Genomic DNA, 5,052 nt, shown 5'->3' with positions numbered 1-5,052 from the left:
TTCTGCTGAATTGACTGAAGGTGCAGGATCTGCAAAGACAGAGGAAGGAGAAGAGGTATAACAGCAACACAATGGTGGCTCGGTCGTAAAGGGGTTGGCATCTCTGAGAGCTTCTTGAGAAAAAGGTACACGAGAAGTCAATATTTTGAGACTTTTAGTGAATGAAAATGTCTTTACTTTACTCTCACATTTGATTGATAGTTTGACTGTGTATAGAATTCTGAGTTGGGAGTCCTTTTCCTTCAGAATTCCACTGCCTTCTGTGCTCCAGTGTTGCTGCTGCCAAGAGAACACTAATTCCTAGCTCTTTGTAGATGATGTTATTTTTATTCCTTCTGGGAGCTTGTGGGAACTTCTTTGCGTTCTCAGTATGCTGAAGCTCCACAACTTGGTGGATTTATTTTCATGTGTCATGGAGAGAAATTCCAAAATGGTCAGTTGTAGGAGGTACAAGTTGGTAGCTCTTGGGAAGGCAAATGGTGGTGGTTGTGGAGGTTGGCTGCCATTTTCATAACTGATCTTACAGGATCATTTGACTATTTTTGTGTATGTATAGCTTTGATGTAAAAATAAAAACTGAAAGGAAAAGACAAAGAAGGAGTGTGGGCTTAGGGGCAAGGCAGTCCAGGGTTTGAATCCTGGATCTCTTACTTGGTTAACGGGGTGTTTGTGAGTCACACAACAGCGATGAACCTCAGTTTTCTTAAAATGGGGGTGGGTATTCCCACTCTGTCCAGATCACATGGTTGTGTGATAGAGGATGTGGGGGATTTTGTAAGCTGTGAAGAGTGAACCCACAGGAAGTTGACATTCCTGATAAGACATGACACAGAGGCTATGTTTTCAGCTGCCAGAGGACCTTGTGCAAATCAAGAGGGTGTCATTTCCTACGGTCCAGACTTTTCTTCTTTCCTCTTCCCTCTCTGTTCCCTGCTACTAGAGAAAGCCAGTTTGTTCTATGTGGTAGAAAGTGGGCCCCAATCGGGGAGCCTGGGTGGCTCAGTTGGTCAAGCATCTGACTTCGGTTCAGGTCATGATCTCGTGGTCCGTGAGTTCAAGCCCCGCATTGGGCTCTGTGCTGACAACTCAGAGCCTGGAGCCTGCTTCAGATTCTGTGTTTCCCTCTTTCTCTGAAAGAAAGAAAGAAAGAAAGAAAGAAAGAAAGAAAGAAAGAAAGAAAGAAAGAAAGAAGAAAGAAAGAAGGAAAGAAAGAAAGAAAGAAAGAAAGAAAGAAAGAAAGAAAGAGGGTCCCCGTCAAATGTTAGCCTTTGCTGGGCCCCATTGTTATGTGTGGTGCTGACTTAATCACCTGGAGCCTGCTTCAGATTCTGTGTTTCCCTCTTTCTCTGAAAGGAAGGAAGGAAGGAAGGAAGGAAGGAAGGAAGGAAGGAAGGAAGAAAGTGGGTCCCCGTCAAATGTTAGCCTTTGCTGGGCCCCATTGTTATGTGTGGTGCTGACTTAATCACCTGGCCCCGGGACAGTCCTGTATATCTCACGCTCTTGTTCTCCAGCTTCCAAGTCTGCTCTTCTGAAGCCATTTTCTTCTGGGAACTGAACCTGGAATTCAGGGAAGTTGCCAGCAGTCAGTCAGTAGAAGCCAGGCTTCCCCAAAGCATGACCAACAAGTGGAAGATGATAGCATATCTTAATTAAGATACTTGTGTATGTACATGAGGAGATGCTAACAGTTTTCAATTCAAAGCTACTTGGCTGGAGTGTTGGGTTGAGAACGATTCTGAAGCTGAGCTCAGTGGAAAGGAGTCTGGTGATCAATCAGTATTAATGGACAAGGGAGGGGATAATGGTAGCCCACCCACCATCTACTTGTCCTCCCTGATAGAAATGTTTTTTCTTTTTTTAATCGGGGCATAACCTTGACATAATATCTTAAATTTAAGTGCACAACGAGGTGTATTTTTTTTTTTATTTTTTAAAATGTTTTTATTTATTTTTGAGACAGAGAGAGACAGAGCATGAGCAAGGGAGGGGCAGAGAGAGAGAGGGAGACACAGAATCTGAAGTAGGCTCCAGGCTCTGAGCTGTCAGCACAGAGCCCGGCGCAGGGCTTGAACCATGAACTGTGAGATCATGACCTGAGCTGAAGTCAGACACTTAACCGACTGAGCCACCCAGGCACCCCTAAGTGCACAACGAGGTGTATTTTTACACACACACACACACACACACACACACACACACACACACACACATTACTACCATCTAGATCAAAATAAAGAATATTTCTAGAAGCCCAGAAGAATTCCCTTGTGTCCCTTTCAGTCACTACTCTCTCAAAGACGACCATTATTTTGATCTCTATTACTGTAGATTAGTTTTGCTTGTGTTTTACTTCATATAAATTGAATTAAATGATATGCACTCTAGTGTCAAGCTTCTTTCACTCAGCATAATGCCTGTGTGATTTATTCATGTCTTGCTCATTATTCCATTGTATGGATACACCACAATCTGTTTATCCATTTCCCTATTGATGAACAGCAGACTCCTTTCCAAGTTTGGGCTGTTATAAATGAGGCTGTTTTAAATAGTTTTATACATGTCTTCTGGTGGACTAACCCCCTCATTTCTATTGAGTATTGTATCACCCCAAATTCATTTTTTGAAGTCCTAACTCCTAATGTGATGGTATTAGGAGGTGGAGCCTTTCTGAGGTGATTAGGTTAAGGTAAGGCCATGAGGGTGGGACCCTCCTGATGAGATTAGTGTCTCTATAAGAAGAGGAAGGGGGTTGGTGCCTGGGTGGCTCGGTCAGTTAAGTGTTGGACTGAGATCAGGTCATGATCTCACGGTTTGGTTCGTGGGTTCAAGCCCTACATCGGGCTCTGTGCTGACAGCTCAGAGCCTGGAGCCTGCTTCAGATTCTGTGTCTCCCTCTCTCTCTCTGCCCCTCCCTTGCTTGCGTGCGCGTGCGCATGTGTGTGTGTACGTGCTCTCTCTCTCTCTCAAAAATAAATTTCTCTCTCTCTCTCTCAAAAACAAATATGTAAACATTAAAGAAAAAAGAAGAGGAAGAAACTCCAGACCTTCCTCTTTGCCGTGTGAGGCTACAGCAAGAAGGCAGTTTTCTGCAAGCCAGGAAAAGGGACCTGATCATGCTGGCACCTTATCTTGGACTTCCAAACCTCCAAAACTATGAAAAATAAATGTCTGTTTTCAAACCACCCAGTCTATCCAGTCTGTGGTATTTTATTATAGCAGCCAGAGCTAAGACAGTAATTTGTCTCTATCTCTATCCATATCTATATCTGTAGCAATATCCATATAGTTCTACCTAGGAGAGAACTAGCTGGTTCATAGGGTAGGTGAATGGATTTCTACTCACAAAGCACTGAATTGCATCAAATGTGAATCGAGTCTCTGTTCACATCAAATACGCTGCTGGGCTCCCGGTCCGCATGAGGCTGTTGAACTCAGACTCTGACTCTGAGGTTGGACATCAGTTCAGCACAAGACTTTAAAGCAAACACTTTTATATAACCAGGCAGCTTGTTCTCTAACCTTTCACTGTTTTAATATTTGTAGCATATTTAATATTTTCAATTATGTAATTGAACTTTGGTTTTCTGCAGGCTTGAGTAAATCTTGAATTCCCTCTAATTCTTTCTTGACTTTTCAGGGGCTTGTCTAAAGTTTGTTTTGCCAGATGTCAAATCTTCAGTTCTCTTTAGTTGTCCTAGAGCAGATCTTGTCTGTGTCTGTTGGAAAGAGCCTTGGGATACTTCCCTAGTCCACTAATGAGTTTTCTATGCCTGGAAATTATTATTTTTTTCCACCCAGAAGGCAATTTCTCCAAAAAATGACCTCTTTTACCCTAGATCTTTGCTTTTTGAAATAATAGCTGCTGTATATACCACTTGTATTGAAAGCTTATTATGTTGGCTCACTAAATACCTCTGGTTGTAGAAATTGTCTGACTTATAAACTTGCTTCTAATTTTAACAAGGGTCACACTTCTTGTTTTAGCAATAAAGAGCCTTGTTCATAGTGGATGCACAATAAATATTTGTTGAATCCACTTGATGAAAATCATTTAAGGAGACATAACACAGAACTGTAACTAGAGGCTGTGGAAGTTTCCTTCCAGCTCCAAGGTTTTAAGGCAAAGCCCTCAGGTGATTTCCTCACCCTAAGTCCTGGGAATGGGCAGCTGGGGAAAGGGGTAAGCAACTGATTTTCTTTTTTTTTTATTTTTTTATTTTTTTTTTATTTTTTTAGCAACTGATTTTCATAGCAGAAAGGAGTGGATCTGCCTGGGCAGCAGTCCGGGGTCCCTGGTTGGGCACATTTATCTAGACGCCAGCTGGTCTGGCTCTGGACTGTTACAGTAACTGGATTTCTAAATTCTGTCTTTCCTCAAGGATCGAGGACCTGGGTTTTCTGCTCCCATTACAGTTCATTTTGATTTCATAAACATTTTTGAGCATGTGCTAGGTCCCAGTTATTGTGCTAGGTGCTGGACAGCAAACATGAACATAATGGAAGCTGATCTATGATAGCCAGTCAGCTCTGTGACCCTGAGTTAGTTATTTCTCCTCTAGGGGCTCTATTTCCTTATCTGTAAAATGGGGCTGTAGCTTGGGGATTACAGTTTATCTCTGGAGACACATTGAACTGTGCTATCCATCTGTTCTCATAGAGGGAAACTGAGGTCTGGGTGGGTGGACATACTGGACTGGTCACAGAGCTGGACCAGTTCAGTGCTTCCCTGGGTACAGTTTGCCCTCATCTCCTTGCAGATGGTGCCTGAAACTTCCCAGAGGGTCTCTGTGCTGTGTCCATCCCCATTTGTCCAGAGGCACTGTCCTGACTGATCCAACAAAAGTGAGTGGTTTCTGTTTGGTGGGAGCCCCCCCCCCCCCCTCGCTTAGCAGCCGCCCCCCGCCAACAGCAGGTCCACATGGCCCCACCCCACCCTTGAGCATCCACGCTGCCCTCACCCGCCTCTCCCTCTCCCCGGAACCCGCAGCGGCACCCCATCCATGTCCTCCCAGGTGGAGCCTGCAGGGAGCAAGTGTCTACAAACCTGCCCAG

This window comes from Panthera leo, chromosome D2, assembly GCF_018350215.1.
Source record: "Panthera leo isolate Ple1 chromosome D2, P.leo_Ple1_pat1.1, whole genome shotgun sequence".
NCBI lineage: Eukaryota > Metazoa > Chordata > Mammalia > Carnivora > Felidae > Panthera > Panthera leo.
The sequence above is the reverse complement of the archived record's forward strand: the minus strand, read 5'-3'. Positions refer to the sequence as shown.